The sequence below is a fragment of the Hordeum vulgare genome, chromosome 5H, assembly GCF_904849725.1.
Source record: "Hordeum vulgare subsp. vulgare chromosome 5H, MorexV3_pseudomolecules_assembly, whole genome shotgun sequence".
In the NCBI taxonomy this organism is placed as follows: domain Eukaryota; kingdom Viridiplantae; phylum Streptophyta; class Magnoliopsida; order Poales; family Poaceae; genus Hordeum; species Hordeum vulgare.
Genome location: NC_058522.1, coordinates 504,942,349 through 504,956,956, shown reverse-complemented (window position 1 = coordinate 504,956,956; position 14,608 = coordinate 504,942,349).

Here is a 14,608-nt window from a genome sequence, read left to right as displayed (position 1 = left end):
TCTAATCACCTAATAAAATTCCATAGGGACTTTCCGGACCCCGAGGATAATTTAATCAACCCCCGGGCCAGTGCTCCTCATGAGTCTTGGTCCCACCTGAGCGATGTCCGGCGCCCCTCTGGTCACCCAGAGGTTTAGCGATCCCGACGTCTAGCTCATCCGTCGTGTCTTGAGAACGAGATACGCGGCTCCTATCGGGATCGTCGACACGTCGGGCGGCCTTGCTGGATTAGTTTTACCTTTGACGAAATATCTTGTGCATCGGGATTTCGGTGATGCTTTGGGTAATCTCAGAGTTGAGGTTTTCCACTAGGGAATCCGACGAGATCGCGAGCTTCGTGATTGAGGATTTCTATGCGGCTTATGGTAATTTGTGATGGACTAGTTGGAGCACCCCTGCATGGTTAAATCTTTTCGGAAAGCCGTGCCCGCGGTTATGTGGCAACGTGGAAACTTTGTTTAACACTGGTTCTAGATAACTTGAAGTTAACTTAATTAAAATATGCCAACTGTGTGCGTAATCATGTCTGTCTCTTTCGTGAGATCTTTCTCCGATCGAGGACACGGTGGGGTTATGTCTGATGTAGGTAGGTGTTCAGGGTCATTTATTTGATCATCAGTAGCTCACGTCCGCTGTGCGTAGATATTCCCCCTCTTATTTCTTGTACTCGTAAGTTTAGCCACCAAATATATGCTTAGCCGTTGTTGCAACCTCACCACTTAACCATACCTCACCCATTAAGCTTTGCTAGTCTTCATACCTTTGGAAATGAGACAGTTGAGTCCCCTGTGGCTCACAGATTACTACAACACCGGTTGTAGGTATAGGTAAAGGTTACTTGACGCGAGCGCGTTGATTGTTCATTTGGAGTTGCTTCTTCTTCTTCATCATCGATCTAGGATGGGTTCTAGGCCGGTAGCCTGGGATAGCAAGGATGGACGTCTTTCTTCTTTTCTCGTTTGTTTTTGTCCGTAGTCGGACCCTGCTCTTACTCTTGATGATTATGTAATGTACTGATGTGACTCTGATGTAGCTTGTGGCGAGTGTAAGACAATTCTATATATATCTCTCTTCTTTTCAGTACATGTACTTGTAACGATATCCATTCTTGCGACACGACGAGATGCGCTTCTATCCTTGACGAGGTCTTCATGCCAAATTGAGGATAGGCTCGCATCTTGGGCGTGACAAGTTGGTATCAGAGCAGTACCGACCTAGGAGTCCCCTTGATTGATCGAACTTGGCCGAGTCGAGTCTAGTAAAAACTATTTTGAGTCTAGTTATATATCGGAGAGTAGGATTCTTTTTTCTCCTCTTCTATGCTCTGGTGAGGAATCTTGACGTAATAATATATTCTACTCCTTTTCTCGCTCAAATTTTTTTAGGATCACGCGGGTATTTGTGAAATCTATATGATTTCGATGTGACGGAGTCCTGTCCTGGTGCCTCCTATCTGCTTTGAGTTTCAGGGGAGTTGAGCTCCAGGGGATTCTTGCGCACATCGCCATCATTCAGGTTTCTTAGTATCTAAGAACGAAGGATGTTCGTAATTGCTTCAATACTAGTAGTGGCGAGATAACCCCGATGTCCCCAGTACTGGTGCTGATTGTTCGGGAGTACTGCCATACTTTGTATCGTTGTGATCACGAGGGTGTGTTGTAGATGAAGCTCCGAGATTCTAGTTGTGTGTTGACGGATGTGATACAGGTGACGGGTTAGTATAGGAGTTGTGTGATATTACTCCTTGTATCCGTGTACCAGATTGCATTACCAGATATTTCGGGAATTCATAGGTGGGAATTCAAGTAGTTGCTTATAGGACAATCTTCCAACAAATGCATGATGTTAGGTTGGGGTTCGACATCTAGTGGATTCGTTTGTTCATGGTCGACTTACAGCGGTACACGTTGTGTCTTAAAGAGTCCTTGTAGCTTGCTACGACTCGGGGACGCTTCGTATGTCGGGTGCACTGCCTTGCACTTGATGGCTACTGTAAAATCGAGCTCGTGCGATCTTGTCCACAAAAATATCGGACGAAATCTTTCTCATGAGTTTGTTCTAGCTTGATTCATAAGCCTTTCCCTTTGTCTTGTTGATTATGGTAATGTGAGTTGCTTCGATGTCAATGGTGATTTCAGATCTTTCCTAATCTGTGTTCTCATATTTTTATGTGAATGCAATTCTTTGCTCAATCAGATCGTCTTATCAATTCTTGTCTACCGGAGTTGTCATATCTATTCTTTTCCAACCAGTGTGCTTCTCTTCAAGTGAATTCAATCCTCTCCAATTTTTGCACATCATTCTCTCAATTCTTTCCGGAGTTGTCTCATCTGTCTCAAGTTGTCTTTTGTTTTCCCCGCCCTCCCACCCTTTTCTTGAGTGATTCAATTTTCATCCAAGAGTTTTCTTTCCATTGTGCTTCCGCTGTCTGTTCTTTTCTCTCTTACCCGGTGATTCATTGTGAAGATTCTCAGGAGCTTCGTGTTCACCTTTATTCATTCTTGTCATCTTTTCTGGTGAATTCAGTTCAAGCTATCCGTGTTCATTATATCCTATTCATCCCTGCAATTGTTTCCCATGTTGGAAATTCTTTTCAGCCTATCTTGTTATTCATTTTTCTCTTTCTATCCGGTGTGTTCAAGATATTTCAGTAGTTTCTCGTTTTCAATTCTTTTAATTATTTCGAGGTGCTAACCTCATCTAGTTTTCTTATGCCGGTGCAATATCTCCCGTTCTAGCAATTGTTTCAACGGTGATTTCTTTGAGTGGGCCCATAACCCACAGGTTTTCCCAGGATCTTGTCTGGCTCTTGTAATCATCCGGAGATCTTTAATTCTTTTCAACTATGACGTAAGTATGAATTTCATCAGTCATATCCCTTCTCCAAGATATATTGGAATTTAATTCTCATATTGGCTCAACCTTTCATTCTTCATTATTCCGGAGTGTCTGAGTAGTTCTTGGTGTTGTTTCTCGTCATCATTCTCAGCTTGCTATCCGAAGGAGTGTTTCTCTCGAATCTTGGTTCATTCTCTTGAAGATTTATCTTTTGAGCTTGTGCCATCATCTTGAATTGTTCCAATCATGAGAATTCTTTTCTCGCTATCCGGTGCTTTTCTGAGTTGTTTTCATTCTCGTTCCTCCGAAGACCATCATTTTAGAAGATTCTTCGTTCTCAACTTTCAGCTTTCATCCTCGATTCTTCTCAATTGTTGTCTCTTCGTTCGTCTCTCGATTATTCTGGTGCCTTATTCAAGTTTTCTGTTAGGTGGCTCATGATCTTTTCATTCTCTTGTATATCCATTAATTCATGGTGCTCCCATTCAATTGTGAATTGTTACTGGTGCTTCCTTCAATTATGCCTCAAGTGGTGTTTTTCTCTCTGTCCCTCCAAGATTCATTTCTATAAGATTAAGTCATATGCTAATTCCGGGCTTGTCATCAATTAAACTTGATGAAGGACTAGCATAACATAATTATTATTCTTGTTCATAGTAATCTGAATTCTTCTTCCGGAGTGGCTCACGATATCAATTCTTTTGTCAAGTGTTATTATCTTTTCTTTTCCGGAGTTCCAAGTTTTCTCAAGTGTCTCATCGTGAAGCTTCATCGAACTCTTCGCAAGGCTTCAATCTTATTCTTTCATCCTTCATATCTTTGCATCATTCATTTGTATACGGAGGTCCTTCATGGTGGTTCGTAATGATATCAATTCATTCTCAAGTGTTCTTCAAGATTCTTGTTGGAGAACCTCAAGTTTTTCTTCTCTTGATCCAAGTGCATTTGTTCTTCCTTTAGCCTTTGAGGTGGTATTATAGCATTCTTGTTAGTGTAGGAGCATCGAAGAGTTTTCCTCTCAAGTATGAGATAATTAAACCCACCAAGTCTTTGATCAGGACATATTTCAACCCATGATTTATTCATTGAGCTATCTTGGTTTGGAATTCACCTAAAGCTTTTCCTATGGATTGTTTCTATCATGGTGCTTGTCATTAATCCAAGTTCTCAATGTATCCTCTTGGTGTAAGAAGTGTTCATATCTTGTTGCTCCCAATCTATCCTTGTTTCTTTAGTGGTTGGTTGTCACCTCATAATTGTTGAGATGATCTTCATAAGCCCACTACTATATTGTTCTTCGTTGTTGGTTTTCCAATTACTACGTCAATTATCTGTCCGGAGGCTCTTCAATTCTATTGTGATGATAGTTAGCATTCTTTTCTTCATTCTCTTCTTCCGCTTGAGCTATTGCATATTCTATTGTTCCAGAGGCATTGTGATGTTGCTCTTTTGGGTCTATTATGTTGTTCTATCAAGATCATGGTGTTCCCTTGTTCTATTTACTTGTTTGTGGTGAATATTGTCTAATTCTCTCTTCTTATCGATTTTTTTGTCCCGTTTTCCTACCGAAGTGCTCCCGAAATTTTCCGTGAATTCTTGCTTCTTTCTCATATCATTCCTCATCTCTTTGCAACCTTCAAGGATCGTTGGTTTCACTCGTTTGTCAAAGAAGCGATTAAGTTTTACCTCTTGCTTTCTCATCCTCTTCCCACTTTCATTCTTGGGTCTCGGGGTGAGATCCTCTTGTAGTGTAGGAGAGTTGTGACAGCCCGACACCGACGCTCCAGAAGATTCCCCTTTTAATTCGTTGTCGCGGTGTGCTTTATTTTGTTTGTTGCATTCATCACGCATCATGCATCATCTCCATCATCTCTGTTGTGATTGCTTCCCTTATTGTGTTCATGTTTTTTTTCTTCTTCTTCTTTTGCTACTCCTAGCCACTCCTTGACCCTTCATTTTTTTCCTATTCTCAACTTATTTCAATCCATTGCATCCTCGTGTGCCATACCAACTTCATTTTTGATCTCATGCACAATGCTTTGCCCTACCTCCCAAATTCTCTATGCCACTTCCTCCTAGTCGTTTTTTTTGGTTGCCAATATTATCTGACCCAAATAAATGTTCCTATTGTGCCCATAAATCATATGTATTATGTAGGGTCACCCTCTGAAATTGCAAGCCATTCGGATTTGGTTTGGTTGGGTTTAAAATTAGACCTGTTGGAACTAAATTCAAACTTGTTTGAATTTATAGTCTCTAAAATTCCTCCAACCATTTTTTAGAATTTTGCACATTTTTTCTGGTTCCAAGGAAAATATTTATCTCTATCTATTTTCCCAATCGTACCTTTATTTTTTTTCTTAAGCTTCTATTTTATTTAAATAGAAAAGAGAGAATATTTTAAGATGGAGGAAGAAGCTGGCCCAACCACTAACCTGTAGACAACCTTCAAGCCCAAGCCCACCTCTCCTCCTTCTCCTACCTACGTCACCTCTGTACGTACGAACAACAGCCATCAGATCACCATGGCGCCACTAGATGGGCTGCCGTACAGTTCCCTAGCGCCCTAGATATGACCCCCTCGACGTTTGAGCCCTACCCTAGCTTCTCCTCCGCCCTCCAATGCCACCACAAGCTCTATCCTTCCTCAAGAACACAGCACCCGAGAGAATAAAACCGTCGGCGTCCGTCGTCGTTCTCGTGGCCGGGGGGCGTTAAGCTCGTCTCCAGCATGTTCTCTCGCACCCCGTCTCCATGCTCAACCGATTTTGGTCGTTGGCGGCACTAGAACACCTCCACCGTCGACTCCTTGGTTTTTCTTCCTCTACCCGAGCCGCCTCCTCGTCCCCGACCGAGCACCTCGGATGACCACCCAGGTCATGTTGCTGCCCTCTCCTGCTGCTTCTCTCTTCCCTCTCTCACCTCGTCTCTCTCTCTCTCTCTTTGTTCACAGGAGCAGCACCACCCCTCCATGGAAATAACAGAAGCTTGTAGCTCGTGCTCCACTCATCCCCAACTTCGATTCGAGCTCCTGGTGATGGGAATGGAGCCCCAACCGCCGGTTCTGGAACCTTGGTTCCCCTAGGATCCGCGCGGGAGATCCGCTGCAGCACCGCGCCGCCGCGAGCAGAGCCAGGGTCGGCCGTGTTCGTCAGGTTCAGTTTCCCCCTTCTGCGATTCAGATTTGTTCACGTTCCACGTTCAGCGTGGACTTTGTACATGTAGCATAGGAATCTCTTTTTTCCACAAGACTCCACCTAGCCCAGCTGGTCAGCGTGCTCAGTAGCAACCCTGAGGTCCAGGGATCAAATCCCACCGGCACCCCCTTTTGTTTAATTCGTTTTTTCCCCTGTTGCAGTAGCAGTAGAGTGAGTGTTGGGGCATAGTTTATGCCTAAGTAATTTTGGTGATTGATGACAGTATCGTAAAGGACTAACCGTGTGTGTTAAGGTTTCAGATAACACACGTCAATGGCACAAGACGACTCATCTCCTCATTCATGGAACGGAAGCACGGCGCTCTCTACGATTCTCTTTATTTGAGTCATAGGAAAGTCGTACTATTAAGAGGGGATCCGTAGTGGAAAGGTTTGGGTGGAATCTATCTTTGCACGCGCACACTTCACATATTCTCCCTTACCTTCTTCATTGGAGCGGCCCCCGCCACTGTGTTTCTGTCCTCCTTGCAAATTGGTCCCCAGCGGTAGTACCGCTGGCCCTAGAGGTAGTACCGCTGGAATGCTAGCGGTAGTACCGCTGCAGCCAGCGGTAGTACCGCCCCTGGTCAGCGGTAGTACCGCTGGCTGGCGGTAGTACCGCCCCTGGTCAGCGGTAGTACCGCTCCAGGAGCTCAGTACCGCCTGCCTAGCGGTAGTTCGTGGACGGACCTTTTTGCAAAGACTTTCTTGGCGGTGGTAGTGCTTTTTGCACTACCAGGGGGGCAGCGGTAGTACCGCTCGGGTGCCAGCGATAGTACCGCTGCAGCCAGCGGTAGTACCGCTAGGCGGCGGTAGTACCGCCCCTGGTCAGCGGTAGTACCGCTGGAGTGCCAGCAGTAGTACCGCTGGAGCTCGGGCAGAGAGTGGGAAAACGGTCTGATTCCCCCCCCCCCCACTATATAAAGGGTTCTTCTAGCTGCGGAACCTTATCTCTTACCTCTCTAAGCTCCATTGTTGGGCCCAAGCTCAAAAGTGCCCGATCTCTCTCCCTAGCCAATCAAACTTGTTGATTCTTTAGGGATTGGTTGAGAAGGCCTAGATCCACACTTCCACCAAGAGAAAAGTTGATTCCCCCACCAATCCCTTGCGAATCTTGTTATTCTTGGGTGTTTGAGCATCCTAGACGGTTGAGGTCACCTCGAAGCCATATTCCATTGTGGTGAAGCTTCGTGGTCTAGTTGGGAGCCTCCAATCTTTGTGTGGAGTTGCCCCAACCTTGTTTATAAAGGTTCGGTCGCCGCCTTCAAGGGCACCTATAGTGGAATCACGGTACCTTGCATCGTGCGAGGGTGTGAGGAGAATACGGTGGCCTTAGTGGCTTTTTGGGGAGCATTGTGCCTCCACACCGCTCCAACGGAGACGTACTTCCTGTCAAAGGGAAGGAACTTCGGTAACACATCCTCGTCTCCATCGGTTCCACTTGTGGTTATCTCTATCCTTTACTTTGTATTTGCTTATGCTTGTGACTATATCTTACTTGTCTTAATAGCTCTCGTTGTTAGCTTCTTTAGGGTTCACCTCATTGTCGTATTATTTGTGAACCCGTATGTTGTTTGCCTTAACTTGCTAAGATTATTTAAAAAGTGGTCATTGTCTATTCACACCCCCCCCTCTAGCCAACCATATCGATCCTTTCAATTGGTATCAGAGCCTCGTCTCTTTATTAAGGGTTTAACCACCCGAAGAGTATGGAAGGCGAAGAGGGAATTAACCATGGGCAACCCGAGGCCATGGACTTGACTTCGGTCACAAGGGACGACTTGAATACGGCTATGGCCGCTCTCAAGACGTCCTTGACGAACGAGGTCAAGACCATGCTTAAAGAGTTAATTGAGGGATTTAAAAGTTCACCCGAACCGGCTATAGTGGTTAAACCCACCGTTTCTGATTCGGAGGCTAACTCCTCTAAGGAAGCGGCTAAAGGTATGCAACCTCCCTCGTCTCACGAAAAGGATGGGACTGGAACATATGGCTCAGTTCCACCCCCCATGGTCTATGGAGGATCTGTTCCCGCACCACGTCTTAATCCTGTTGGTCCTCCTCCTAAGCTTGTGAAAGGTGACTTTGCTAACTGGGTATTTTCTATTAAGTCTCATTTGAATCACAGCTCAACAAATTTGTGGAGAATCATTGAGCAAGGATATTATCCCCATGATCCAAGCAACCTCACTCCGAGAGAAGATGCACACAATCAATACAATCACTCTGCTTTGTTTATTCTCGAGTCTGCAGTGCCACCTGAAGATCTTCCTCACTTGCGTCCCTTCACTTTGGCCAAGGATTGTTGGGAGCATATTATGGTGTTGTACAAGGGAAGCTCAAGCATTCAACGATCCAACTATGAAGTGATACTTGATAAGGCCGATGAGTTTGTGATGAAGGAAGACGAGGACCCTCGTGATCTCTATCGGAGGGTGACTGCTATTGTTGTGGCACTCAAGGATCATGGGAGCAAGGATGTGGATGACACATGGGTCAAACGCAAGTTCCTTAAAGCCATCATGCCTTTCAACAAAGCTATGTCATCAGTCATTCGTCAGCGGCCAGACTTTCACTCCTTGTCTTCCAGTGAGGTGTTGGATGAATTCATTGCAATGTCAATCATGAACGAAACAGCCGACAATGCACTTGCTCGTGTTCGATCAAAGACAACTTCACCCAACCATGCATTGAAAGCAAAAGCAATGCTTGAAGAAGAAGAAGAAGATGAAGAAATGGAGGGTTGCCCTGAGGACACAAAGTATGCCTATCATGAGCACATGGCTCTTGCATCAAGGCAGTTCTGGGGGAACAAGAGGAACTCAAGACCCGCTTTCACCAAGAACAACTCAAGTGGATTCAAACCCAAACAATGAGTAAGGACATGCTATAACTATGGTAACGTGAGTCACTTCATGGCCGAATGTCCCTATGAGAAAAGGGAAGACAACGGAGGCAAGCTCATTCGCAAAGACAAAACCAAATCATTTCCAATCAAGAACAACTTTGTGAAGAAACCTCACCCAAAAGGGATGGTGGCCCTTGAAGAGTATCCTTCAGATGATGATGATGATGATACAGTGGCAACGGCAACTGTTGCTATTGCCACTACCTCTCCCCAGAAGGTGTCTCTCTTCAACGCCCCCAACGAGAACCACATCACCAAGTGCCTCATGGAAAAAGGTATCAATCAGGTAACTCCCATCATTAAGACCAACATTGCTTCTGCTCCTTCATTGTTAAATTGTGTTGAAGATAGTGATGTTGGGGAACTTAATGACCATGATCTTGACAAGTTTCTGTGCACTATTAAGGGAGAACCCAAGAAGCACTTTGTTGCTCTCTTGGAACAACTGGGTGAGGCCACTGACCTCATTGAGTCTCATGAGGAGACCATCTCTGAGCTTCAGGGACATAGTCGTGACTATGCCGATGAAATTGCCGAATTATCTAGTGCTCTAGAAGAGGAGCGCACTCTTTGTTTGGCTCTTGAGGAGTCATATAACGATGACTGCGCTAAAATGCAAAAGAAACTAGATCATGATGTTGTTCTTACTCGTATGCTTAAATCTGAAAAGTATGCTCTTGAGGTTGGCCATGACAGACTCAAAAAGGAGTTTGACATACTTGACAAGGCCCACAAAGCATTGAAAGGTGCTCATTTCTCTCTAAAAGAGTCTCATGATCAACTCCAAGCAAAGCTTACCAAGGAGATCTCTACTTGTCCTCCCTTTGTGTTAATTGATAATGCTTGTGCAACTAACCCCTGTTGTGAGCATGTACATCTTGTGGAGGAAAATGCCAAGTTAAAGGAGAAACTTGAGAAGGGTCTTGTGGCATGCATACAAGGTGAGAAGAGTCTGAACGATCTCTTGAGCACTCAAAAGGGTGTTGTAGGAAAGGAAGGACTTGGACTTACCTCCAAGTCAAAAGGTAAAAGGAAGAACAAGAACAAACGATCTCTCACCCTCATGGACATCTTTGTCAAAGAGGGTGAGGGGACTCAGAAGGTGAACAGGAACAAGGTGGACTATGGGAACCCCAAGAAGGGCAAAACCGTTCCTACTAACACAACCGGCAAACTCAATTCTTGTTATGTTTTGTGTTGTGCTAGTGATGGGCATGTTTATGCCAGATTTGTTGGTTCCTACGATGAGGGTATTGAATGGGCTATCTGGGTTCCTAAGACCCTTGTCTCTAACATGAAAGGACCCATTAAAAAATGGGTACCTAAAACCAAGCCTTGATCTATTGCAGGAGTTTGCTTCCGGTGGGGTGTCATGGTTGCTCGATAGTGGAGCAACAAATCATATGACCGGAAGCAAGGACTTAGTGGTGGATGTGCGTCCTTCTCCATCTATGCTCACCCATGTCCAATTTGCCGATGCATCCTCTTCAAAGGTATTGGGATTTGGTAAGGTGGTCGTCTTGTTGGGGAACGCCGCATGGGAAACAAAAAATTTCCTACGCGCACGAAGACCTATCATGGTGATGTCCATCTACGAGAGGGGATGAGTGATCTACGTACCCTCGTAGACCGTACAGCAGAAGCGTTAGAGAACGCGGTTGATGTAGTGGAACGTCCTCACGTCCCTCGATCCGCCCCGCGAACAATCCCGCGATCAGTCCCACGATCTAGTACCGAACGGACGGCACCTCCGCGTTCAGCACACGTACAGCTCGACAATGATCTCGGCCTTCTTGATCCAGAAAGAGAGACGGAGAGGTAGAAGAGTTCTCCGGCAGCGTGACGGCGCTCCGGAGGTTGGTGATGACCTTGTCTCAGCAGGGCTCCGCCCGAGCTCCGCATAAACGCGATCTAGAGGAAAAACCGTGGAGGTATGTGGTCGGGCTGCCGTGGAAAAGTCGTCTCAAATCAGCCCTAAAACCTCCGTATATATAGGTGGGAGGGAGGGGACCTTGCCTTGGGGCTCAAGGAGCCCCAAGGGGGTCGGCCGAGTCCAAGGGGGAGGACTCTCCCCCCCCCCCCCCCAAACCGAGTTGGACTTGGTTTGGTGGGAGGGAGTCCCCCTTCCTTCCCACCTCCTCCTTTTTTTTTCTCTCTTGATTTTCTTCTCCTTGGCGCATAGAGCCTTTTGGGCTGTCCCACCAACCCAGTAAGGGCTGGTGTGCCACCCTCAAGGCCTATGGGCTTCCCCGGGGTGGGTTGCCCCCCCCCCCCCGGTGAACTCCCGAAACCCATTCGTCATTCCTTGTACATTCCCGGCAACTCCGAAAACCTTCCGGTAATCAAATGAGGTCATCCTATATATCAATCTTTGTTTCCGGACCATTCCGGAAACCCTCGTGACGTCCGTGATCTCATCCGGGACTCCGAACTACATTCGTAACCAACCATATAACTCAAATACGTATAAAACAACGTCGAACCTTAAGTGTGCAGACCCTGCGGGTTCGAGAACTATGTAGACATGACCTGAGAGACTCCTCGGTCAATATCCAATAGCGGGACCTGGATGCCCATATGGGATCCTACATATTCTACGAAGATCTTATCGTTTGAACCTCAGTGCCAAGGATTCGTATAATCCCGTATGTCATTCCCTTTGTCCTTCGGTATGTTACTTGCCCGAGATTCGACCGTCAGTATCCGCATACCTATTTCAATCTCTTTTACCGGCAAGTCTCTTTACTCATTACGTAATACAAGATCCCGCAACTTACACTAAGTTACATTGCTTGCAAGGCTTGTGTGTGATGTTGTATTACCGAGTGGGCCCCGAGATACCTCTCCGTCACACGGAGTGACAAATCCCAGTCTTGATCCATACTAAATCAACTAACACCTTCGGAGATACCTGTAGAGCATCTTTATAGTCACCCAGTTACGTTGCGGTGTTTGATACACACAAAGCATTCCTCCGGTGTCAGTGAGTCATATGATCTCATGGTCATAGGAATAAATACTTGACACGTAGAAAACAGTAGCAACAAAATGACACGATCAACATGCTACGTCTATTAGTTCGGGTCTAGTCCATCACGTGATTCTCCTAATGACGTGATCCAGTTATCAAACAACAACACCTTGTTCATAATCAGAAGACACTGACTATCTTTGATCAACTGGCTAGCCAACTTAAGGCATGCTAGGGACGGTGTTTTGTCTATGTATCCACACATGTAAATGAGTCTTCATTCAATACAATTATAGCATGGACAATAAACAATTATCTTGATACAGGAATTATAATAATAACTATATTTATCATTGCCTCTAGGGCATAATTCCAACAGTCTCCCACTTGCACTAGAGTCAATAATCTAGCCCTCACATCACCATGTGAATTACATTGTAATAAATCTAACACCCATACAGTTCTGGTGTCGATCATGTTTTGGCCGTGGAAGAGGTTTAGTCAGCGGGTCTACTACATTCAGATCCGTGTGCACTTTGCATATATTTACGTCCTCTTCCTCGACGTAGTCGCGGATGAGGTTGAAGCGTCGTTTGATGTGTCTGGTCTTCTTGTGAAACCGTGGTTCATTTGCTAAGGCGATGGCACCCGTGTTGTCACAGAACAAGGTTATTGGATCCAGTGCGCTTGGCACCACTCCAAGATCCCTCATGAACTGCTTCATCCAGACACCCTCTTTAGCCGCCTCTGAGGCAGCCATGTACTCCGCTTCACATGTAGAATCTGCTACGACGCTTTGCTTGGAACTGCACCAGCTTACTGCACCCCCATTAAGAATAAATACGTATCCGGTTTGCGACTTAGAGTCGTCCGGATCTGTGTCAAAGCTTGCATCGACGTAACCTTTTACGGCGAGCTCTTCGTCACCTCCATATACGAGAAACATCTCCTTAGTCCTTTTCAGGTACTTCAGGATATTCTTGACCGTTGTCCAGTGATCCACTCCTGGATTACTCTGGAACCTACCTGCCATACTTATGGCCAGGCTAACATCCGGTCTAGTGCACAGCATCGCATACATGATAGAACCTATGGCTGAAGCATAGGGGACGGAGCGCATATGCTCTCTATCTTCATCAGTTGCTGGGCACTGAGTCTTACTCAATCTCGTACCTTGTAAAACTGGCAAGAACCCTTTCTTGGACTGTTCCATTTTGAACCTCTTCAAAACTTTATCAAGGTATGTGCTTTGTGAAAGTCCTATCAGGCGTTTTGATCTATCCCTATAGATCTTAATGCCTAGAATGTAAGCAGCTTCTCCTAGGTCCTTCATAGAGAAACTTTTATTCAAGTAACCTTTTATGCTCTCCAAAAACTCTACGTTGTTTCCAATCAGTAATATGTCATCCACATATAATATTAGAAACGCCACAGAGCTCCCACTCACTTTCTTGTAAATACAAGATTCTCCAACTACTTGTATAAACCCAAATGCTTTGATCACGTCATCAAAGCGTTTGTTCCAACTCCGAGATGCTTGCACCAGTCCATAAATGGATCGCTGGAGCTTGCACACCTTGTTAGCATTCTTAGGATCGACAAAACCTTCGGGTTGTATCATATACAACTCTTCCTTAAGTAAACCATTAAGGAACGTTGTTTTGACATCCATGTGCCAGATTTCATAATCGAAAAATGCAGCTATTGCTAACATGATTCTGACGGACTTAAGCATCACTACAGGTGAGAAAGTCTCATCGTAGTCAACTCCTCGAACTTGTGAAAAACCCTTTGCCACAAGTCGAGCTTTATAAACGGTCACATTGTCGTCAACGTCCGTCTTCTTCTTAAAGATCCATTTGTTCTGAATAGCCTTGCGGCCCTCAGGTAGTATCTCCAAAGTCCACACTTTGTTCTCATACATGGATCCTATCTCGGACTTCATGGCTTCTAGCCATTTGTTGGAATCTGGGCCCACCATTGCTTCTTCATAATTTGCAGGTTCATTGTTGTCTAACAACATGATTGATAAGACGGGATTACCGTACCACTCTGGAGCAACACGTGATCTCGTCGACCTGCGTGGTTCAACAGAAACTTGAACTGGAGTTTCATGATCATCATCATTAACTTCCTCCTCAACCGGCGTCGCAATGACAGAGGTTTCCCCTTGCCCTGCACCACCATCCAGAGGGATGAGAGGTTCGACAACCTCGTCAAGTTCTATCTTCCTCCCACTCAATTCTCTCGAGACAAACTCCTTCTCGAGAAAAGCTCCATTCTTAGCAACAAATACTTTGCCCTCGGATTTGAGATAGAAGGTGTACCCAACTGTCTCTTTTGGGTAACCTATGAAGACGCACTTTTCCGCTTTGGGTTCCAGCTTTTCAGGCTGAAGCTTTTTGACATAAGCATCACATCCCCAAACTTTAAGAAACGACAACTTTGGCCTTTTGCCATACCACAGTTCGTATGGTGTCGTCTCAACGGATTTTGATGGTGCCCTATTTAAAGTGAATGCACCTGTTTCTAATGCATAACCCCAAAACGATAACGGCAAATCAGTAAGAGACATCATAGATCACACCATCTCTAATAAAGTACGATTACGACGTTCGGGCACACCATTACGCTGTGGTGTTCCAGGCGGTGTCAACTGTGAAACAATTCCACATTGTCTTAAGTGATCACCAA